Genomic DNA, 26,748 nt, shown 5'->3' on the forward strand with positions numbered 1-26,748 from the left:
GTAAGACATTGTTTCTATGTTTAAAATTAAAGAACACTGTGTTCCTTATATTTCCTCAAAATAGCTCAAAAACGAAATATTTAAATTATATGAAGTTCATTCTCTCTACCACATTGTGATTAAAATAAGAATAATAACATAGAGCAATATATATATCTACCGTATGGACAACTAAAATGAATATTAAATATAATATCAAATATGGTAATAAAGTAAGACAATTTATTATTAACAGAAAGTAATAATCTGGTATCACTAATATTGCGTTCAGTGATCAACTAATAAAATAAAGCAATTCTATATGAACAGGAAGTAATAATCTGGTATCACTAATATTATGTTCAGTGATGAACTAATAAAATAAAAATACGCACGATTATTCGATCTCGGTCGGTGCCTCCAAAATAATTAAGACTGTGATACTTCTTTGGCGAAATGAAGCAACTCCAATGATGGAACACAGCAATAACTTTTATTTAACACTCAAAAAAAATGGCGACATACAAACAAGAAGAGAAAACATATTCTAACATTTAAAAATAAATTACATTCTTCGTGCGAGAGTCGCACGTGGCACTCGAGTTTGGTTTCAAATATTGCCATTCAGAAATACCTAAATGTTCATCTATTTAAATTATTTAAACTACAAGATTTTAATACTATTTAAAGCTGTTACAACACTTCTCACATCTTTAAAAATGTGTTTTTGGCAACAATTTTCCTGTCTTATTGTTGTTGATAGATTTTTGATGAAATCGCATTATTTTGAATAGTTTCATTCTTTTAGAAATATGGGTTTGGCAACAATTTTTCATCGTATTTCTTATGTCACTGTTTTTAAGAGATAGGCATATTTCATTGTCATTTATATATATCTAATACATTTTTATTGATTTTTTTTTGATAAAGTTGTTCTGCAGAATAAAATTCTGCGCTGAATTTTATGTTTTTTGAGTTGCTTTCATGTCATTTTTTGGTTATTTCACTGTTTGTAAGGTATTGAAAAGTTTTGTATGATTTCTTTCTTCAACGGAAAGTTGGTTAATTTTTTATTAGGATAATTAATGTTTGTATTAAGGGATATAACTTATTTCATTGTAATTTTTTTCTCTTGAAAATATAAGATAAAATATCATTAATTATACTTTGCTTTTCAGAATTTTTTGTATTTTATGTTATTTATTGCTCATTTCACTGTTTTTAAGATATTGAAAGGTTTTGAGCGATTTTTTTTAGGAAACAAAGTTCCTAATCTCCTTTATACCATTTGAGTTCTTAAGATTTTGCAAAGCGAACTTGGTTAATTTATTTATTAGGATAATTAATATTTGTATTAAGGGTATTGCTTATTTCATTGTAATTTTGGTGCTACTTTGGTAGACGGTTGCACGGAGTTTTGGCGATTTACGTTGGCCGAATTGTTGGCGCGATTTTTACAAACGTTAGCCATCTTGAAAAACGCTGTTTTTACCCATAGTAAAGTATTCGAAACTTAAAAATAAATAAATGAATATCGTTAAAAGTAATGGATTAATTTTTTGTTGAAAATGTCACTTTTTAAGATGGCAGGCAAGTGTAAATAAATACATTTACTATGAGTATAAAATACTAAAGTAAGGTTATTATTACTTTCATATAGCAAAGAAGAGAATAAAAACACCACTATAAAAACATTGGGCCAACGTTTAATTAGATTCAAATATTACTGAAATTGAATATCGAATTAAAAACCATCCTACCAACATTTAAAAGAATTAGAATAATATTAAATTCAAATACTTTAAAATATGTTATATAGAATATAATTAACATTAAAACATATGGACAATAATTATCTCAGCAATTTCTGAAAATAGTGTATTAATTTTTTTAACAAAAATTGAAGTATACAATTATAAAATAAAAGAAAAATATGTACTTACATTTTTTTGAGTGTTTAACCTGTTGTTTATTGATAAGTAGCACAATAAAAAATCAGAATCATAATTTAGATAACATCTTTGAAGGAATTGGAAGATATAAATTAAATTTTAAAACGGCGCGGAAATGCACAAATTGTCAGTAACCAATAAGGGAGCTGATTACAGCTCGTTAATGCAGAGAGCTTATTACATCACGGCTAGAATTAAAATTATTTAAAAATTCATACATAATAAAATCATTTTTTAAAAAATGCAAAATTAAATTGTATTTTAATATTTAAGAGCCATAAATAATGTTTAAAACATTAGATTAAATTTATACATATTAAAACGAATTACTTTTAAAGTAAGGCGACGTCATTGATTACATCATCCACAACATAAAATTTCATAAAATATGATAAACAATAAAATTTTTATTTCAAATAAAAATGCAAAATTAAATTGATTTTTAATATTTAAAAGCCCTAAATAATATTTTAAACACGGAATTTATGCACAATAAAACTCATTATTTTTTAAATAAAATGACAACTAAGTATCGGTTACCATAAATAACTTATCCAGCAATGGGTTTACCATAAGTTGTATTACTCGCCAAAGGAAAATCGCCAAAATCCGTGCAACCGTCTACCAAAGTAGCACCGTAATTTTGTTATACATAATAACTGTTTTTATGAAGTTCTTCTGCAGAGTAAAATTCCACGCAGTTTTTATATTTGACGTCTGGTATTCCCTTCAGCCATTTTTCCGGTACATTTAAAAGCCAGACGAAGGCTGGCAGCGAAGCTGCTAGTCAAATATAAAAGAATTGGGTGACATTAAAAAAGGAGATTTTATGAGAATATGTGGAAAAATCTTTTTAATATATTAATCACCCTTTTCCGATAATATTTGCGAAAATGATGTTTTTGATAAGGGGTCACTGTGGTAAAAAGATATGTTACTGATGAAAAAATTAAATGTTGGTTGTCTGCAAATGCGGAAACCGACAAAAAATGGACTGAGTTATTCCGTCATTTTAAACAGAATAATATTCCTTTTGAAAATATTTTGAAAATTGTTGAACACGCGCTCTACCTTCCAGGAACAAATGCAGCAACAGAACGTGTTTTTTCTAGTATCAATAAAATACGGAAAATTGAAAAAACGCAGTTGAACATTAAAACTTTAAAATCTGTATTAAGGGTGTAATATGATTTGATCAATTCGTGTGAGAAATTTCACATTTTAATAAATGATCCGAATATATTGCAAAGTATTCACTGGGAAAAAAATTTCACCGTGAAAGAAAATCATGATTTTTTTAAAATAAAATTGTAAATTAATTAAAACGCATAATATTCAAATTATAGCTTTTTACAAATATTTTTATAGTTACTAATAGTTAATAATAAATATATTTTTGTATATTTATAGACAAGTATATGAATGTGTACAATAATATATATATTTTTTGAATTACTGGTCTTGTAACAGCTTTAAATAATATTAAAATCTTGTAGATTAAATAATTTAAATAGATGAACATTAAGGTATTTGTGAATGGCAATATTTGAAACCAGACTCGAGTACCTCGTGCGACTCTCGCACGAAGAATGTAATTTGTTTTTAAATGATGGAATATGTATTCTCTTCTTGTTTGTATGTCGCCATTTTTTTAGTGTTAAATAAAAGTTATTGCTGTGTTCCATCATTGGAGTTGCTTCATTTCGCCAAAGAAGCATCACAGTCTTAATTATTTTGGAGGCACCGGCGAGATTTTGCAAATCTTCCTTACGAGCTCTTCCTAAGTAAGACATTGTTTCTATGTTTAAAATTAACGAACACTGTGTTCCTATATTTCCTCAAAATAGCTCAAAAATGAAATATTTAAATTATATGAAGTTCATTCTCTGTACCACATTAATTGTGATTAAAATAAGAATAACAACATAGAGCAATATATATATATACCGTATGGACAACTAAAATGAATATTAAATATATCAAATACGGTAATAAAATAAGACAATTTATTATTAACAGGAAGTAATAATCTGGTATCACTAATATTGCGTTCAGTGATGAACTAATAACATAAAGCAATTCTATATAAACATTAAGTAATAGTCTGGTATCACTAATATTATGTTCAGTAATGAACTAAAAAAATAAAAATACGCACGATTATTCGATCTTGATCGGTGCCTGCTTTCATAACTAAATTACAATTTTGATTTCTTTCCATTTGTCCCGCTTTGTCTAAAAATGTGGTGACTTTACACTAGTGAGAATACAGTCGAGTCCCTCAAACTCGACATAATGTGGACTGGGACACTGTCGAGTTTTACGGACTAAGGGGTGGGTTTTTCAGAACTCTTTAATATTTACCTGTAAATTACTCTAGACGTTTGTAGCACAATATTGGACACAGAAAAGTACAGCATACAGTTAAATTAACGTTGATTCTTTTATGCTAAGCTCTAGCACAACAGGAGTCGTAAAAAAAAAGTTATTGATAGTTCTTGGTAGAAAAATGTCATGTGATAGTAGATTGTCTTTCACACACATTCCGTCGTCGTGCAGCTACATCCCGTAGACGACGGAGAAACAAACCAGATGCCCCTTTCTCCTTCATGTAAAAATGACCTACCAACATACATGTGTCTTTTATAAGTTCTGTCCATGTCTTCAATCCCTAATGACCTCTCTCATATAATTTTGTCATGTGTTAATATTGATCTTAACTCTGGTACAGCGCACAGAAAGAATCAACACTTTTTTACTGCTCAATGATCTCTCTCTTAATGATTTTGATTATTCTTATTTTCGAAAAATTTACTTGCCCCCTCTGGGATGTTCTCTCTCAAACGTGGGGCGGAGTTGCACAGTTAATGGCATGTTACTGCACCTATACAACCTATGGTGGAACTCCTAGTTATACACTTATACCTGCAACCGTAAACATTTAACATTTAATAAGTTGAGTGCTTCTTTAGTTTTATGTCTGCAATTATTATTTTTTTAATGCCACCAGCTGCAGCGTCACGTCCACACATACACAATTCTTCCTCTTCGCCCTTCGTTTTTCTTCGCCATTTTCTTTCTCTTCGTCTTTCTGAATCATATTAACCAAGACGCAGAACACACCCTAACGCTAAGAGTAATAACTAAATTAATAGCAAATAATATTTAAAGTAAACAACAAGGAATCCTATAAATCTTATAACATCCTTATAGATTATATTATTAGAATCTTAAAATTAATTAACAGTTTTAAATATATAAAAATAACATCTTAATATGTTTCCTAAAATAAAAGTTTTAAAATTTAGAAGTCCATTTTAAATTGCTTCACAAATCGTTGCGTACAATGCTTCAAAACAAAGAATTGTTATGGCTTCGTGGTTAAGAATGTACCATTTGACAAGACGAAGAAAAACATTTATTAATATAACATTAAGGCATATAATTTTACTTGTAGCAGTACATCACTCCCACAACAAACAATAATCCAGCAGCTCCCTCCTCCGAAGCTAACATTCAACTACCGTAATTTCCGGAAGAAAGGCCGCATCAGCGTAAACGCCGCAGAGAAAAATGGCGGGAAAAAAATTAAAATTACACAGAAACGCCGCATCAGCGTAAAAGCCGCAATGGATTAAATTGCTGGTGACATCGTCGTGGGCCGTATAGATGCAAAAACTCAACCTAAGTCCTGATATATGACATACCAGTTAAGAAAAATGCATGAAATGAAACCATAACTCAAAAATTAATTAAAGGTAAGAAATGTATAGCTTCTGTGCCGTTTAGAGACATTTTCAAAAATTTTCCGCTCCCTAATTAAAAACTATCCAACAAGTACTTGTACCCTAACTGATGGGATCTGTATTTGGCAGAATGCCAAGAAAAATCCATTCATGCTGAAGGGGAAATACGTCAGAGTTCGTTATTGCGAGGCAGGTGGAGTCGTGTCCGCCTTTGAAAAAATTGCAGAAAAGGCAGGGGTGGAAAGAGGATGGGTCCTGGAAGATTCATCGAATGGCAGAGGAGAGAGACTATTCAAACTGATGAGAATGTTGATTTGAAAGGGGGAAGAATGTTATTGTTCTGAGATCTCGTTTAGGGTGAATAAGGCATTTAGGTCCGTTCAAGGGAAGAACGTAAACAAAATAACGTTCGCAAAAAGCAACTGAGTGGTCTTTTGTGTGGGAACAGTACCAATCTATGCACAATGACAAGGCCATCCAAACTATGTACAATGACGATCATAGGAAATATTTTATTTTTAGTGCACCTAAACGCCGCATGGGTAGAAACGCCGCACCCGCTGAAAATTTAAGTTTTAAACACGTAAACGCCACGGCGTTTTTTCCGGAAATTAAGGTACTCTAAATATAGCATTCTTTTAGGAGAAGAGGCGAAACTCGCCAAGCGCGCTTTGTTGATCGCCAAACAATTGTCAGATACTACAAGAATAATTAAGGTAAACATTTTGATATTTTCCAGTGTTTTCAGATGCTCAACCACAATTTTTGTAAGTTAACATTTCATACAGACTTGTAATACATTGGGGCTTGTAATACTCAGACCCACCTGCCCACCAAGTGTCCTCATGGTCAGAGAAAGAAAGAGTGACCCGCAAAATAACACCAAATACAAAATAAATAATATATAGTACACAATATAAATAAGATACAAATAAAACTCATATATAAAATAAAAATATGGAAAAACATATAACAAGCACTCATGAACATACAAAAATGAGCACAAAGGACATCATCAGATCAGAATTCCAATTACCTGTAGATTTACATTAATAGATTTAAGGACATCTTGTGCAAAAGATATAAAAGCCTTGATATCAAAATTATCATCATATATAGCATTATCAATTTTGTAAAGCTTCCTCTGATCGGCGGAAACAGGGCAGCCCCACACAAAATGTTTTGCGTCTCCAATTGCATTACAAGAAGCACAAAGTTCATTATTTTTTAAGTTGAATCTCTTAAAATAATAGGGAAATTTCCCGTGGCCAGTAAGGATTTGTATTGTTAAAAATAGCCATTTTGTTAGAAATTCTGATAATTTTCTTGTATCAGTTATTTTTTGGTGAATTTTCCCATAAATAAAAAGATGCCAAAAGAGCAAAAAAAGTTAAGCAAAAGTTAACCCTATTAACAACTCCAAGTAGAAACTATTTTTACTGGCAAAGATACATGGAACAAATTATTCGGAAACTTTCATCAGTTTACATCCTCACTATAAATAGTACAGCAAAAGGGTACAATTCTGATATACGGCCCTAATTTCACCAAATGTGGCGATATGTGTTCTGCGCTGGTTTTTGGCGCGATTGCGTGTTGTATGGCAACCTTGTTGACGTTGAAAAATCTTTTGCTGGAACTCGTTGGTTCGCGTCATGCTCTGTGTCTGAGAAGATAGGAGGAAAAGATAAAATGATGCAAGTTGTTGAAGTTCGGCGAAAGGAAATATCATTGCGGTTGAGGGACAGTGGGTATTTGGAGATGTGGAAAGAGGGTCTGAGAGATTATTTTTAGTGGCTGTGTATGATAGAAGAAGGGATTTGTGATTGTGATTTTATTTATTTGTGAACCATAGTAGGAGTTTTTTGGATAGCGTGTCTGGCTGTCATATAAATACGACAGGGATTACGTGGCAGCATGAAATTGGTATTTATGCTGTTCGAAAAAGCAGTAATTCATGGTAAGTGCATTTTATTTTATTCTTGCTCTTATTTTGTAGAATGTTATGTTCATTGTTTTTTAGTATGAATTTATGTCGTTATTGTTGTTTTTCTGAATTGTTTGAAATTTATTTTAGATATTTTAGTTTATTTTGTTGATTAGTGCGTAGTGTCTAGATTGTGCAATTCCTAGATGTTTTTTAAATTTTAAACAGAACGCTGTGTACATGGTAGTCTTTCAAATTTATTGTTATGTTAATTTATTAAAGCGAGGTGTGCGCAGTTCGTAGATTCGTTCGTTGCCTAGATTGCGCCATTCGTGGATGGTTTTAAGTTAAAACATATCGCTGTGTACATGGATTCTTGACAAATATTTTTGGTTAGTATCTTTACTAAACTAAATTTTTTGTCTTTGTTTCAGAATTTTAGTTTGAATTGTGTGTTCAAAACGTGGTTTTTGCGTGTGCGAAAACCGCGTTTTTGGAGACATTATAGGCTTAAAGTTCGAAATGTAGACAAAAAATTTAGATAGTAATATGGCAGCGTGGAGTTTCTCGTCAAAAATGTTTGACGTGAAATTTGGCGACTTGAGGGCGCATGTCAGAGTAGTTCCCAACATTTTTATCCGAAACCATATGTACACCTCGCACAAAAAATGGAACAGTTCTATATATCCCGTTCTACTGGACAGATTGTCGAAATTTAACTTCTGTTTTCCATGTGTCAAAAGCGCGACTTAAGGTATATATTAGTTTTTTTATTTAGCATAGTTCTAACATAGGTATTCTAACACCAAATCAGACTTTTTATGAAATAGCGTACTGAGATTTTTCCATATTTAGTTTCAACAATTTAAAAGTTGTTTAATTGAACTAAGCCTAACGAAGCTGCCATTTGTTTATATTTGAAATTCATAGTAGAACAGTGAATTAAGTCAGTTTGTGCACCAACTTCAGTGTCTGTTTGCTGAGTGAGACCAAAAGTAAACTTTCAGTTTTGTACACCGAAGAATCCGTCTTCCTGCGTCCTGGCCGAATTGTTTATCTTTACCCAGAAACTCTAATTTTAATTGAAAAAAAATTTAACTGTATTTGATGTTTTAGGTTATCTGTATTTTACAATTTTTAACCAAGGTGTTTTGAATTTGTATGTATTTTTGCCTTGCTACGAAGTGAGAACTGAATTAATTGAATGCGAAATATATCTCTGACGAAATTTGAAGAAGTAAGTTTAAATGAAGCGCAGCAAAATATATGTGTAATTTAATAGGTCGTGCAAGTAACTTATGTGGTGTCCACACCACATTCTGTCTAAAGTATTTTAGATGAAAAATTTGAACTTCTCTTATTCAGGTACGTTCTTGTGAGTGTTGTATACATTTTTCGGAGTACTGAAAGTACAAAAATTAAGGAGGAATTTTTTGTTCATCTTCCTTTTAAATAATTACATGCATTTCGAAATCCATTATTCCTTTCAACCGAACCTTTCTCGAACAATATTTTAATCAGTTAATTTTTATTCTCATGTATTGTTCATGATCAGTGGTGAACTAAGTTGAAATCTTGACGAAATATTTACTTGCTATTTCATTTCATTTCAGGAAAGCTGTTAAGGCAACTGCTCTGCTTTTCCCTCTTCTCGGCCTCACTCATTTAATGTTCTACGTCAACCCCAAAGATGATGCCTTGTTTGAAGAAGCCTGTATGATTACAAACGCTATTCTACAATAGTCACAGGTAAGTGTATATCCTAAGAAGTATCCAAGTGAATATAAATCTACATTAGGGGGACTTAGACTCGATAATTGACCGAACCATTGCGAAGAGCAACGTTGCCGGTTCCAGAAATAAAGGCCTAGGGCACATGACATAATGCAATCCGGACGTGGAAGCAATCTCAGAAGAGAAAAGGGGAAAAGAGAATTACTAAAAGGAGCAATGCAATCTAATCAGACAAATTCTCGAAACATGACGAGCCATCAGAGTTTTCTAGAAGAATACAAGACAATGCCGGTTCAATGACAACAATATGAGAAAATACAATACAGCAATGGCTTCAATGACAAACTCAAATTCTTCAATACAACCTCAATCAATACAACTAAGTACAACACAATTCAATACAACAATACAACACAATTCAATACAGCAATTCTACAACCACCTAGGCTACAAAATTCCAACACAACAGTTTCATCACAATAATGCAATTTACATCACAGCAATAGTAACCACACTTTCCAAGAACAATGTTCAAACAGCAGAAATACTACTATCAAGAACAGATGCATTAGAAGTATAAACAGCTACCAATTGAGGAGCTAAGTGATAAAGTTCTTATCTACTCCCATATGAAGGTGTGAGCTGCCAGTGGCCCGAAGCTTCGATCTTCGAAGAGAATTTCATAATTAAAAACTGGAGAGTAATTTACGAAGTCACACTGCACAGTTTTGTTGAAGAATATTTCATTGGATCTTCTGATATAATCTAGAATTGTTTCAAGTTTACATTTCTATGTAAAAGTTCATTACGAATAAGATAGTGGGAGTCAGTAATAATGCGCAGAACTTTGTTTTGTACAACTTGCAATTGATGAAGCTGAGTTTGAGTAACCGTGTTCCAAGCAGGAGCAGTATAGCAAAGTATTGGTCGAATGCAGGTAGTATAGATATGTTTTTTGGTACGCAAGCTAAGATTTTAGTATTTTACAATGATAGGGAGAAACATGCACGTGATGCCAATGGCCTTGGTCTTGGCACTTGTAATGTGGTTGGACCATGTAGGTCTTTGATTTAAAATGATTTCTAAACATTTAGCCTTTGTGATAAAAATCTACAGTTAGTTTGAGAAGTTCATATTTCCTTTATAGCTGTAAAAAGAGTAGTAGATATTTAAAAAAATATAAAAATCTACAGCTAGTTTGAGAAGTCCATATTTCCTTTATAGCTGTAAAAATAGTAGTATATATTTAAAAAAATATGCAAATGTTCTGTTACTTTTTTCTTCTCATGACTCAATGGTTCACTCAAGTTATTACCCTTTCACACAAGTATAACAGTAACAAGTTTTATTGAAACTGAAAATTCCTCACGTTTTCAAAACGTATTTAGATCTGCCGGAACGTTTCTTTTGTAGGACAGTAGTTACAGAGTGTTATTCGTAAGTAGAGGAATAAACTTCTAGTAGGGCTAAGGTACATCTAAACGACTCGGAATCCTGTAGCAGTGCAATCATAACAAGACAGGGAGGTTGCCAATGTCTGTCACAGGAAAACATCCGACAGGTGACAGGTGACGGAGGACGGGGGCGCCTGGTGTCTAACATAGGTAAACAGGCATATACCCCGCGTCCTCCACTGTGTAGAGGCAAAAACTCCCTGGAGCCCCATGAGGCCGCCCCGGGAGTTTATTAGGATCTTAAAAGTTAACATGGCCATACAAGGGCTAGACTACATGTAGTACATTGTAAGAACGTGAGACAACTGAAGGTTATGGTTACAGAGGTAGAACAAAATAAGACATAAAGATAAAACATAAATGGAAACATATAAAGAAAATCATGAAGAAACACATAAAGCACTAAAAACACAAGAAGGTACACTAAGATACACTAAAATACACGTAACTAAATAAACACCGAACTGACATAGATAAACACGATGCAGACAATTAAATAATGTGGACACATAAAAACGAAACACTTGATGATGTTATGAGACGCATAATAGCACGTAATTATTTAAACAGCGCGTGTGATACTGAGAGGACACTCAATAAGGCACGCATATATACGTGAAGCAATGTGATGACAATAGTTCATGAAGCCATGATAATAATAGTACGCACAAGAAAACGCGTAGATATGCAAGATGCAAAGTAAGGACTAACGTACATGATACAATGATATACAGGATGCAATATAATGGTAATAGTATATGATGCAATAAAGTTAGTAATTCACATAACAGGTAATAGTACACACATGTGAGCATACAAAGATACGTGTTACAGCATAGTGACAAGAGTACTTGACGTAATGGTGCTAATAGTTCACAATGAAAAACATCCGACAGCCACATGTAAAGCTATTAGGACGAATACATTGTGATTGAAGATTGACTTTTAAAGACAATAAGCTTAAGTCATGACTTTTAAGGCAATAAAGTTGCCGCTGGGCACAGTGTGGAATCTTTGTCGTTTTGAAATACACCCGACAACCTTCGGACGTGCCCAGTACATTTTGAAACGTCCGACATTCTATGTCTTACGTCTCGTTACGAAGAGTCGGCGACCTTTACCATCAGGAAAGTCAGGACTTACTTTCATGGTCTTCAAATGTCAGTTTGCGACTGCAGTATATTCCTATTTTCCATTCTACCACCTCTGGTATTATAATAGTTATACTATTGCTTTGATTCGTATTATGTTCTTGATTATCTTTTTATTGTATTTTATTATTTTAATATAAAATGATCATCATGCTCCGGGTGGTGGTCTTATAATAGTTATTCTAATGCTTTGATTTCCATTATGTTTTACTTGAAGGGTCAATATAAATTGATGATGCTCCTGTTTGCATTGTTTTCGTTTACGTTATTTTAATTATAGTCAATACTAGTTGATGATCATTTTTCAATTTTTATTGCTTTTATTTCAGTTTGTGGTGATTTGTTGATGATCATCCTACAGTTTACGTTATTTTATTTACTAAACCGCTACTAGTTGACGATCATTTTTCAATTCTCATTGCTTTTATTTCAGTTTGTGTGATTTGTTGATGGACTGATACCATTTGCTGATCGTACTCTAACTTGGGTGCTACTTTGGTAGATGGTTTCACGGATTTTGGCGATTTTTTTTTTCTGGCGAGGGATACGACTCATGGTAAACCCATTGCTGGACAAGTTATTTACGGTAACCGATACTTTGTTGTCATTTTATTTAAAAAATAATGAATGCGTTTTATTATGTATAAATTCAGTGTTTTAAATATTATTTATGGCGTCTAAATATTAAAAATCAATTTAATTTTGCCATTTTATTTGAAATAAATTTTTTTGTTTATATTTTATATAATTTTATGCTGTGGTTGATGTAATCAATGACGTCACCTTACTTAAAAAGTAATTGGTTTTATTAATATCTATAAAAATTAATGTTGTAAAATCTAACGTTTTAAACATTATTTATGGCTTTTAAATATTAAAATACAATTTAATTTTTAATTTAATTTAACAATTTTATTTTGGCCAACATGGCTTTCCTAATCAAAGATTTATTTATAAATTGTTAGAAGGGTCAGAGGAAATATATTTTAAATTTTTGGAAGAAACCTCGCTAATTGCTTCTTCAATGAAGTGCGAGAGATGTGGATCACAGATGAAGATAGTTAGATCTTTTTTCAGTACATATTTTTCTTTTACTTTATACTTGCATACTTCAATTTTTATTAAAAAATTAATACACTGTTTTCAAAAATTGCTGAGACATTTATTTCCACATGTGTTTTAATGTTAAATAATATCTTATAAAACTTATTTTAAAGTATTTGATTTTAAGTAATATTTTAAATCTTTTAAATGTTGGCGCAATATTTTTATAGCAGTGTTTTTATTCTATTATATGAAAGTAATAATTTAATCTTGCTTTAGCATTTTATATTCTTGGTAATTGTATTTATTTTCATTTGCCAGCCATCTTAAAAAAAACAACGTTTTCAACAAAAAATTAATCCATTATTTTTAACGATATTTATTTTTTAAAGTTTAACATTTTACTAAGCGTAAAATACGTAAAAACAGCATTTTTCAAGATCGCTGACGACTGTAAAAACCGCGCCAATATAAATTGCCAAGAATCCGTGCAACCGTCCACCAAAGTAGCACCCTATTTTGAATTGATACTCCAATTTGAAGTTTCTATTTACGCTATTTGTATTTACTAAGTCGCTACCAGTTGATGACCATTTTGCAATTTTCATCGCTTTTGCTTCAATTTGTGTTGATTTTTTGGATTGATACCAGTTGATTATCATCCTCCAGTTCATATTGTTTTTGGTTTCTGTTTAAGTTATTTTATTTACTAAGTCGATACTAGTTGATGATCATTTCGCAGTTTCCATTGCTTTTTCCATTGCTTTCCATTCGCAGTTTCCATTGCTAAACAGTGCATCCCATAATCAAAGAAAATTTCCCTAAGGTTATTAATTGTATTAGACTTGACTATAGTTTAATACATGCGTAATGCATAATTACCCACCCCCCTGCCCAAATTATCGCGCCTTCTTTGATTTATTAGGTAGTATATTTGGTACTCTAATTATAAACTGCAATGGTTTATCAACAGTATTTAAATGCCAATAGAACAATTAATAAGAATGAATGGAACAGGAGTGCGTCTGGTCATTTATCATAAAACTTGAGCACTGATGCTTACGATATGACTTTGCAGAATTTTATTCTCATTACTAAAATGAAAGACAACTATATTCATCTTGGTTTTGATAATTAGTTGTCATTTTTTATGCTTTGTACAAAGTAAAAGAAATATTGTAATCACGAAAAATTCTGGGTACCATCTCTCAACGAAAATACCCATCTTGACCGCTATCGTGTGCAATTTTACAATGTTTTTACTTGACATCCGTGCGTAAGGATTCTTTTCCCTAAACGAATTATAAAACTGGTTTAAAATTTATTCAAAAGAGATTGTTTCGTGGCGTCTGTATGTATGTATGCATCTCGCATAACTCAAATACAAGTAATCTCAGAACGTTAAAATTTTCTGCATAGGACTGCTATAGCATATAGTTGTGCACCTCCCTTTTTGGCGACAATCAGCAGCATATATATATATATATAAATGTTACCGTGAAAGACCGAGATTGGAGAATGTCGACTTTCACCGGATAATTCACCAAATACGTCGATGAAACACCAAATACATTCACCAAATACGTCGGTGAACACGTATTTGTCACTACATTCTTGTATATTCGGACCCTCACCGGTGTATGTCGACAATCACAGATATGCTCTGGTGAAAGTCGAAAAGGGAGGTCATAAAGTGCCATAATAGTTTAAGTTGTTGCAATAAATAAGATTTGAATCTCATAATTTAGTAAGTTTCTTTATAACTGTTATTTTGTTTTCTCATTTAGAACGTACTGTATAATTAAGTAAGTTTTTAACTTCTATTATTTTCCTTTCTCATTTTGAATGTATTGTGTGTTTTACGTTCTCATGTTCTTAAGTTCTTATTTCAAGTTCAAAGTGAATTTATTCGCGACTGAATAACGCAGAAGAAAATACAATATTGTTATATGTTCAACATTCACCATGGTGAATGTCGACATTGACCGGTGTAAGTCAGAAATAAGAGTATTTGGAAAATATTTCGAACGTACACCAAGAGACTATGTGAATGTTGACATTCATCGGTGAAAGTCGACATTCCCCAGATTTCGGTGTTTCACCGTAACATATATATAAAACCCAGGCCTTTCCCTTAGCTTTATTTGATAGGTAGGAGGCAAACCTCCTCTTAAATTCTAATTTAATTAGGAATTTTGCAGAATTAAAAGTCATATGGTTTTAATTTGTTCAATATAAGTCTTTATATAAACTTCAAATATTTATCATAAGACTGAGTATAAAATGTCAAAATGAATTTTTATAAGGTGTTACAGATTTTGCTTTGTTATATTTGTAGGCTGCTATAGAGGGTTTCGTTGCATAATAAATGGAACTCGACGGTTAATACGAGTCTTTTTTTCTTATTATCACATGGTTAACAATGCGAAACTATTCGACTCTGTTAAATTTTGCAACCATATATGTTATATTGTAATTTTATAACGATAATTCTGTTATGTTGTAACTTTGTGATTTTTATAACCGTACCTAGAGATAGACAGAATATGTTAATGACCTCACTTCTGTATGGTTAGTTTGATTACGGTAAAGCTCTCGACGGCTGTCTGCCTAAGGAGAGGGATGCCTTCGTGGAGGACTTTCTAAGAGAAACTGGCTTAGTATACACGTTACACATAGGGAAGATAACCACGCAACCAGCTCGTTCACCGGGATTCGAGCCCCGGATGCGTAATGGCAAACCGCACATTCATTTGATCAATGTTAACGAATTTCGTTTAATGCGCATGCTCAGTGCTGTACCGTTGGCGTGGCAGGAAATACTGGCGGCTATGCGTAAGCAACCATTACACAAGCCTTTTCATCATGTAGGTCTTATCGACTATTTACAATTACAACACTACCGAAATTTATTTGTGCGTAATGCTGCAATAATTTATTTGTGAGTTCCTTCTGTTTCATTTCATTTTGGTTTATTTTGTTCGTAAATGTTATATTTAATATCAGTTATTTATAATAATTTCTTGACTTTAATTCGGTAATTTAAACTGGAGTTACTCTTTAATTTGTTAAAGTATATACGAATTCACTCCCTTAAAAATAATTTCATATTTGACGTATAGACATAAGACAGTCTGGCTATGTAAAATTTCGAATATGGGATTGGTTACGCTGCGGGTTAATCCAAGAAATAGAGGTTCTGTTTTATTCTACTGCATCTACAATGGTTCAGTATGAGATTCATTTACTTCCTCCGCCCCCAATGGTCTCTGAAACGGTACTCCTACGAAAGTGAGGTATTATTCTGAAAAGGCGCTTAAAGGTTAAAGAACGAGACTTGACCCTAAGTGTTTCTTTCTCCTTTATAACTCCCCAGACGCGAATACAAGTGTCGATGGTCTCTTTTTCCTTCTTACCTCGCGAGGAATAGCGGCTATTTCAGAAACTTTCCAGGATTATGCGATCTATTTTGGTATCACTGGAATAGGATGTGTAATAGTTCTTGATCTTGATGTACATCTGTGTTGTAGATCCTGTTGCCTAAGTGCTCCTTGTATCGAAATCTTTGTCCGCAGTTGAAGCTTGAATTTTTTTTACCCTTTTTCTGTCCACAAATGATGGGATTCAGATGATTCGTTTGAGCCAGGCTAATCAGTGGTCCAGTTGTTAAAACTGTGAAACGTTGCGAATTTGCCCGGTTTTTGCTTGTATTGGTTGATTATTACAGCTTCGTGTGGTTTTAATAATTTTCTTCATGTGCAAAGTGTATGAAGGGCAAATTAACTTCGAAAATCCTCCTGAAGGTATCTCCATTCACAAGCATTTTGATGACTTTTGCCATAACTGGGTATTTTCAGACACAATAAATCGAATTCTTCCTCTCTATATAAATTATTTATTTATATTTTTACATTTGCCGGCAGACAATGTACTGGTTAGGGTGGGAGATACCGGAGGTCCCAGGCTCAAATCCCGGAGCGTCGCCGGATTAAACCGGATTGAACTGGTTTACCCGAACCGGATCAAACTGGATGAAACCGGTTTGAGCTCAATTAAACCGGTTGAAACGGGATAAATCCGAACCGAACCAGTTTGAATCGTATAAAAAATGGTTCAACCGGATTCAACCGGTTTAAACCGGTCTGAAGTGGACCAACCGGTTTGAACTGGTGTAAACTGGTTTAAACCAGCTCAAATCGGTCTGAACCGGATCAAACTGGATGAATCAAACCGGACTGAACCAGTTTAAACTGGATAAAAACTAGTTCAACCGGTTAAACCGGTTCAAACCGGTCAGAACGGGATCAAACTGGATGAAATCGGTTCGAAGAAGCGGATCAACCGGTTTGAACTGGTTTAAACCGGATGAACCGGATGAAATTGGTTTAAACCGGTTAGATTAGTCTGGATCAAACCGGACTGAATGAGTTTGAATTGGATGCAAACTGGTTCAAATCGGTCTGAAGTGGATTAAACCAGTTCAAATCGGTCTGGACCGGATCAAACTGGATGAAACCGGTTCGAGGAAGCGGATCAACCGATTTAAACTGGGTTAAACCAGGACAAATCAGTCGCCGCCTATTAGGCCTGCAGGCCGCCCTGCCGGTATAGTAACCACTATGGTTAGCTTTGCTGACTGCCGTGCTGACTGCCGTGGTCGAGTCCCGGATGTTTGTAAATGTTTAGTGTCGGTGATGCATGGCTGCACACTAAATATGCGGCCAGCCGAAAGTCCTCTTGTGTGGTGTGTTGGAAGGGGAGAGGGGTGGTAGACACCTGTCCATCAAAATTGGGGGCGGTGGAACTGAGCTAAATCGCGCTGTCAACTGTAAGGGTGTTAAAGGCTATTGCCAACGACAAGGGGTATCACGACAAGTGAGGTTGGACCAACAACAACAGAAACAGGTGCCTCCGTAAAGAGAATCCACAGAATTTCATGTAATTTAGTTTTGTGAATACAATATACATCGTCTAAAAAATGTGTGAACAGCCTCTGTAATGAAGTCACCACTGTTTCTTTTTAAAACTGTTACAATGTTTACGTTTTAAAAAAGTTAAGGAATGCATTTCAAAATTGGCAACGAGAATACAAATTCTAAAGTTTTAACGGTTATTTTTGTTTTAATTATTCTTGCATTTACCATGGATTTAAAAATTTGGAACTCGCCTAATTAATTAAACATCTTCTATGCAATTAATTCCTGGTACTGTTAAGTTATCAGGACCGGAGTCGTCGCCAAATGTTTCGCTAAACTCGCCAAATGGTTCATATGAAATCGCCAATGTCTACTTCTAAATTCGTTATAATGTTTACTTTTTTAAAAAAGTTTAAGAATGCGTTATCAATATTGGCAACGAGAATGCAAATTCTATAGATGTAAAGATAACTTGTGTTTTTATTATTACTGGATTTAACGCGGCTAAGAAGATTTAGGACTTATCTAATGATGAAACATGTGTGGTGTTTAAAATTTTCTTCCTCTGAATTTGGTCAGTATCAACTTGATATGAATCACTACATTGTTGTGGATTGGAACAGTTGCATATGGGAAGTCTATGGTCATGCAGTAATATCTAGACCGTCAGTTAAAATTGGAGGCACTGGTAATATTATCAAAGTTGACGAAAGTCTGTTTTCGCGCCAAAAAATAACGCTGGTCGTGTCCTTCCTCTCCAGTGGGTGTTCGGCGAAATTTGCAGAGATATTTTTTAGTTGCTGTGTGCACCTGCGTATGTTTTTAGACATTTTGAATGATATGCACAGTCTTCGCATTAATTTTAGTTCGATAACCGAATTTTTTCCCCTGATTCCTTTGCGGGAGCTCTTTAATTTTCATTAAAAGCTTCTAATTTTACGAATATATGTTATTGTTTTCCTTTGGATTTTTCTTCCCTGAAGTCTAATGGTAAAAATTTTGGTGATTATTTTTATGCTTCGAATTTTTTTCTAGATCATCAGCTTTTGGCGATATCTGAATCCGGTTCGCTATAACAGAACAGTGCCTAATTTCTGCAGGAACAAGGAATCATTCACTTTAGTAGGAGGTTTTACAAAAAAAACCATACAACTAAGTTCTGCTCTAATTCGAAAGAAGTACTGAAATGGAGATGTGAAGATCCAGATTTGAACATTCCTGCGTGAGCCGTAAGTATAATTTTATCGATCCCGATACTAGTTATCAATGCTCAAACTTTTGAAAGGTTATTGGATAGTGCGAAATAGAGTTCAACGCGGCAATGAACGTAACCAATTAGATTTTTATTTGAGTTAATGTGGCGGCAGTAGCGTTCTATAACGCTAATATTTCCAGACATTTAAAATAATATTCTCAGTTTCATGCCTACTCATTTTTCTTAATTCATTAAATTCCCTAACCAGCTTTTTAAAATATTTTTTAAGTTGTTTAAATTTACATTAAAAATTTCTAATTATACAAATAGCTGTTATCTTATTTTTTACCTTGTATTTTTCTTCAATTAAACCATGTCGTAAATATTTTGACCATTATTTTTACATTTCGAATTTTTCGCCAGATCATCAGCTCTTGGTGATATTTAAATTCGGTCCCGATAACAGAACAAGGCTTTAGTGTACAATTGGATAACCTTCGATTGCCGACAAATTTGTTCAGTTTTGGCAATGAAAACCCATTTCTGTTTACTATGATAGTTTTAAGGGTACTTTTCCGTTTTGCAGGCGCAGGCGATAAAGTCGCCAAAACTGGTACAGCCGACGACAAACGGAATATCTTCACTGGTAACGTTTTACGCCTCATTTTCAAAACAAGTCGCAGCCATTTCTTATCAGATAAATTGTCTCTTTCAATACTGGCATACAATTACATAGAAATTTTACCAGATAGTTGAATTTTATGCCCGAGGCCGTTCGCGGTAATTAAGTCAATTAGGATGTAATCACACCGCTCACCCGAAGACGAAAATATAGAAAAGGCAAAGTAAAGGGTTAAATTCATCCATTCTAATTGACAGTCCACTAACGAAGTAAAGCACTGAGGTTTTACATAATTTCTGCGTAAGCTGTTCGTACGAATTGAAATTATTCTTGCATTTAAATTTGTATTCCATATTAAGACCGGTCTGAAGTGGATCAACCGGTTTGAACTGGTTTAAACTGGATTAAACCTGTTCAAATCGGTCTGAACCGGATCAAACAATGAATCAAACCGGTTCAGTCCGGTTTGATTCATTGTTTGATTGTAAACTGGATGAATCAAACCGGACTGTTCCGGTTTGAACTGGATGGAAAACTAGTTCAACCGGTTAAACCGGTTCAAACCGGCGTCAACCGGATCAAACTGGATGAAACCGGTTTTAGGAAGCGGATCAACCGGTTTAAACTGGTTTAATCCAGTTCAAACCAATTCAAAGTAGTTGATACACTCCAGACCGGTTTAAACCGGTTTGATCCGGTTCAACCAGTTTTCATCCGATTCAAACTGGTTCAGTTCGGTTTTATCCCCTTTTATCCGGTTTAATTGAGCTCAAACCGATTTCATCCAGTTGGATACAGTTTGGTTAAACGAAACTGGTTCAAACTGGTTCAGTTCGGTGAAACCGGTTTAAAGAAGCGGATCAACCGGTTTGAACTGGTTTAAACCGGATCAACCGGATGAAACTGGTTTAAACCGGATCAGCCGGTTTGAGGAAGCGAGTACTGGTTTAATCTGGTTTAACCTGAACCGGATTGAAGCGGATGAAACCGGTTAGATTAGTCTGGATTAAGCCGGACTGAATGAGTTTGAATTGGATGTAAACTGGTTCAAACCGGTCTGAAGTGGATTAAACCAGTTCAAATCGTTCTGGACCGGATCAAACTGGATGAAACCGGTTCGAGGAAGCGGATCAACCGGTTTAAACTGGATTAAACTAGGAAAAATCAGTCGCCGCCTATTAGGCCTGCAGGCCGCCCTGCCGGTATAGTAACCACTATGGTTAGCTTTGCTGACTGCCGTGGTTGAGTCCCGGATGTTTGTAAATGTTTAGTGTCGGTGATGCATGGCTGCACACTAAATATGCGGCCAGCCGAAAGTCCTCTTGTGTGGTGTGTTGGAAGGGGAGAGGGGTGGTAGACACCTGTCCATCAAAATTGGGGGCGGTGGAACTGAGCTAAATCGCGCTGTCAACTGTAAGGGTGTTAAAGGCTATTGCCAACGACAAGGGGTATCACGACAAGTGAGTTTGGACCAACAACAACAGAAACAGGTGCCTCCATAAAGAGAATCCACAGAATTTCATGTAATTTAGTTTTGTGAATACAATATACATCGTCTAAAAAATGTGTGAACAGCCTCTGTAATGAAGTCACCACTGTTTATTTTTAAAACTGTTACAATGTTTACGTTTTAAAAAAGTTAAGGAATGCATTTTAAAATTGGCAACGAGAATACAAATTCTAAAGTTTTAAGGGTTATTTTTGTTTTAATTATTCTTGCATTTACCATGGATTTAAAAATTTGGAACTCGCCTAATTAATTAAACATCTTCTATGCAATTAATTCCTGGTCCTTTTAAGTTATCAGGACCGGAGTCGTCGCCAAATGTTTCGCTAAACTCGCCAAATGGTTCATATGAAATCGCCAATGTCTACTCCTAAATCCGTTATAATGTTTACTTTTTTAAAAAAGTTTAAGAATGCGTTATCAATATTGGCAACGAGAATACAAATTCTATAGATGTAAAGATAACTTGTGTTTTTATTATTATTGGATTTAACGCGGCTAAGAAGATTTAGGACTTATCTAATGATGAAACATGTGTGGTGTTTAAAATTTTCTTCCTCTGAATTTGGTCAGTATCAACTTGATATGAATCACTACATTGTTGTGGATTGGAACAGTTGCATATGGGAAGTCTATGGTCATGCAGTAATATCTAGACCGTCAGTTAAAATTGGAGGCACTGGTAATATTATCAAAGTTGACGAAAGTCTGATTTCGCGCCAAAAAATAACGCTGGTCGTGTCCTTCCTCTCCGGTGGGTGTTCGGCGAAATTTGCAGAGATATTTTTTAGTTGCTGTGTGCACCTGCGTATGTTTTTAGACATTTTGAATGATATGCACAGTCTTCGCATTAATTTTAGTTCGATAACCGAATTTTTTCCCCTGATTCCTTTGCGGGAGCTCTTTAATTTTCATTAAAAGCTTCTAATTTTACGAATATATGTTATTGTTTTCCTTTGGATTTTTCTTCCCTGAAGTCTAATGGTAAAAATTTTGGTGATTATTTTTATGCTTCGAATTTTTTTCTAGATCATCAGCTTTTGGCGATATCTGAATCCGGTTCGCTATAACAGAACAGTGCCTAATTTCTGCAGGAACAAGGAATCATTCACTTTAGTAGGAGGTTTTACAAAAAAAACCATACAACTAAGTTCTGCTCTAATTCGAAAGAAGTACTGAAATGGAGATGTGAAGATCCAGATTTGAACATTCCTGCGTGAGCCGTAAGTATAATTTTATCGATCCCGATACTAGTTATCAATGCTCAAACTTTTGAAAGGTTATTGGATAGTGCGAAATAGAGTTCAACGCGGCAATGAACGTAACCAATTAGATTTTTATTTGAGTTAATGTGGCGGCAGTAGCGTTCTATAACGCTAATATTTCCAGACATTTAAAATAATATTCTCAGTTTCATGCCTACTCATTTTTCTTAATTCATTAAATTCCCTAACCAGCTTTTTAAAATATTTTTTAAGTTGTTTAAATTTACATTAAAAATTTCTAATTATACAAATAGCTGTTATCTTATTTTTTACCTTGTATTTTTCTTCAATTAAACCATGTCGTAAATATTTTGACCATTATTTTTACATTTCGAATTTTTCGCCAGATCATCAGCTCTTGGTGATATTTAAATTCGGTCCCGATAACAGAACAAGGCTTTAGTGTACAATTGGATAACCTTCGATTGCCGACAAATTTGTTCAGTTTTGGCAATGAAAACCCATTTCTGTTTACTATGATAGTTTTAAGGGTACTTTTCCGTTTTGCAGGCGCAGGCGATAAAGTCGCCAAAACTGGTACAGCCGACGACAAACGGAATATCTTCACTGGTAACGTTTTACGCCTCATTTTCAAAACAAGTCGCAGCCATTTCTTATCAGATAAATTGTCTCTTTCAATACTGGCATACAATTACATAGAAATTTTACCAGATAGTTGAATTTTATGCCCGAGGCCGTTCGCGGTAATTAAGTCAATTAGGATGTAATCACACCGCTCACCCGAAGACGAAAATATAGAAAAGGCAAAGTAAAGGGTTAAATTCATCCATTTTAATTGACAGTCCACTAACGAAGTAAAGCACTGCGGTTTTACACAATTTCTGCGTAAGCTGTTCGTACGAATTGAAATTATTCTTGCATTTAAATTTGTATTCCATATTAAGAGTTCAGTTGAAATTAATGTAGATAATTACCGAGAGAATTAGATTTTTGTAGCGTAGTTTACATGAGATATCACTTGGGGTCACGTGATATGAATCGGCGAATCAGAATGTTGTACCACGAAAGCATAATAAATTCTTAAATTAATGTCTTTCTACAAATTTATTGTCTTTATTTATTGTCTTTTTACAAAATTTTAAACGATATTAAAAATTTTATGCCTTCAAAATAAAAAAATTTTTAGAACTAGCAATTTGTTAACTTTTTTATGTGTATTCTGTTGCCAATAAAGTCTGCTTGGCGAGATTTGCGCCGGCGAAACGGAAAAGTACCGTTTTAACTTAGTTTTAGCTTCCATTGCCGTTACCGTCAGGGTACCGTAACTTTGTTTTAACCTTATATGACTTCATCATTTTCCTGAATTTTTTTAAGGGGAAATATATCGATGACGTGCACATGGACAAAGTCAAGGCAGTGCGCAATGCCGAGTTTGTGCAATTGTCTGATGTTTTTTAAGTAAAAATAGATTGATGTGTACATGGACACCGAGTTTATGCAATTCCTTTAACTTATTTTGGTTTTGTGTAGCGGCCATCTTGGAATTGTGCCTTCTTGGCGTCAAAAAAGAATCGGCGAAAAAACAAAGAGCACCCCAATTGTAAACTTTCCCAGAACAATACGAAATTTGAATATGCCGAAACTCAGTTTTTTTATTACGGTAAAATAACATAAAGTAATATTTTTCGCTATTCTCATTTTCCTGCTGATTCAGAAGTGAACTCGCATCTGAGTAATTACACCTTCTGCAAGCGAGGATATGTGTCAAGGAATTTAACTATGTTTTGATTAATAACGATAACTGTCATTTCACTCACTGCATGGCATATCTGTAAATTATTTAATTCAGAAAGTACTCTTTTTATATCATTGTTGTAACGAGCTGAGAAACGTAAATGTTTAAATAATGGTAAATGTGTGAAATAAGTGTGAGGTGTTAAAAAATATACAAGATATTTTAAACTCGTATCTTTTATTATCTTTTTTTATTTTACATTAATTCATCTAATCGTAAAACAACTTTTTTTTAACATCGGATATTTTTTTTCTCTGGTTAGTTTATAGAAATGAATCCCAAGAACTTTCCTTCATTTTACATCTGTAGACATAATCATATTTTATTTAACAGAAACACACTTGATAACACCAAAAGAAAGGAAAATTATTTTCTAATGAAGTTTGGACATTCTGCCTACTATCGAATCATCGAACCTTTTTCCTCTGGTTGCAAAAAACGACATGGGTCGCTTCAAGGCTGAAAGAGAAAAATAAAAAAAAATTAGATTTTGATTAAATAGATATATCAAAGAAATATTTCAATATAAATGCAGTTTTCTAATCTATCAAATTTCATCACTACCCTTCGACATAAACAATATCAGTGGCGGATTTAGGAAGAGGTCAGTAGTTAATCAGTGGCTCATTTAGGAAGAGGGGACCAATCAATCGCTTGAGGGTGGAAGGCTCTCTTCTTAAATTATCGGTTATATTTAGTATTATTCTAAAATTAATTAATAATTTTGGAGTATCTTAGAATTTGGTGATCTTCGTAATTGCGACTTGCGCAACATTATAAATCCACATCTGAACGGAATGGGAAACCTATTTACTGAGCAAAAGTCATTTAGGATTCAACTGCTAGCAAGATTTGTATGAGCTATTAATTTATTTCCTGGTTTGTAAATCTAATTAACAAGAAAAGATTTAAAAATAACTTGATTATTAAAAGAAAAAACTTCAAATGACGGTTTAGATGCGAAGTTACCGTGTTTACTTGCGTAACAGTCGCACTTTGGTTGTCAATTTTTCATTGTGAAAGTCTAGGAGCGACTATTTTATGTGAGGAAATGTACTACACAATATTGCGCATTTTTGAGGATTTCTTCTGCTTCAAAACTGGGGGTGCGACTATTACGCAAGTAAATACGTTAATTACATTTCATTCTCCAAATAATCAGATGAAATTTAAAGAATGCAAACCATTATTATACGCACATCCCGACCCATAAGTCCTTGTGATCTTTTTTTTTTAAATGAAAATTTTGAGTGAAAAATAAATTGTCTTGACAAAGGTTTAATATTAGTCAACAGAGAATTATTTGCTTACAAAACGGTGTGTTTAGTTTTGTTTATTGCTGATATACTTTTTGTTCGTCTCATGTCACGTCGAGATCCCCCCGAAAAAAAAATGAAACTGATATCTTTCAGATTTTGTATTACGTCCAAAGGGACACATTTTAAAAGTTTTGTGTGTTACTTTTATTTATTAAATATCATGTTCTACCATAAAGCTACTAAACTGTTTTGCTACTTAAACGACAAAATTCAATTCTACAGCAATATCGCAAAATGACTTAAGAAGAGCATATTTTTAGAATTTCCGATACAATCTTGCACACTAGCGATAATTTTTTTTTTTTTCCCGTACAGTGTTGCCATTGCTCGCTTCGAAATCGTTGAGTTTCTTAATCAAAAACTCATAAATGCTTTACAAAATATGAAATTGATAATAAAACAAATTCCAAATTCGAGCTTCCAGTTGCCCGTATTCGGGTGGAGACGTACGTTATTCAAAATTGGATGGCTCTAGGTTATCGTTATTTTATCACTGCGCTTCCTCTTGATATTTTAATAAGCAAGAGCTTAAAGTGGTTTGACTATTTTTTAGGCTTTATAAAGATCTTCCCGTGTTTTATTCTCTCTAGAGCATTTAATGGTTAATGATCCTAATGCGATGCGTCAAATCATGCCATCTCACAATGTTTTAGAAACTTTGATCAATAATAAATTCGTGATCTTTGTATTTTGATATACAAAGTACATATTTTACGTTATTAGTAATTTTCAGTATGGTAATTAGAAAAGCAAGTATACTGTTATTAGATAGTTTGTTCAATTGAAGTCAAGTTTTCTGGAACTGCAGATATCCGAAACTTCAGTTATCCGAACAGCTTGTTTTCTTTTTACACCAAGTAAAATTTTTATTAATACAATACATAGGGATTCAAACATGACATGGACTGTTGCTGTTACAAATCACTACACATGCACAGAGCTGAGTGTCCTTGGGCCAGATAACCCCACCTTCTTTGGTTGGTTGGTATCGTGTTGTTTGAGAAGTCAAATGGATCCATGGTGGAAATTCCAGCTTTTTGGCAGTTCTACAATCTTTCCACTATACAGCATCTTCCTGGAAAGGAAATTCCTCCAAGCTTTGCTGAGCTGCAAGTATTGTCGGATAGGTGAAGACGTGTTCTGGAGAACGTTTCTTTTCGGGGCAGTTTCTACAAATTCTT

This window comes from Stegodyphus dumicola, chromosome 7 (assembly GCF_044657685.1).
Source record: "Stegodyphus dumicola isolate Sdum_Otavi_A_Nest chromosome 7, ASM4465768v1".
Lineage (NCBI taxonomy): Eukaryota > Metazoa > Arthropoda > Arachnida > Araneae > Eresidae > Stegodyphus > Stegodyphus dumicola.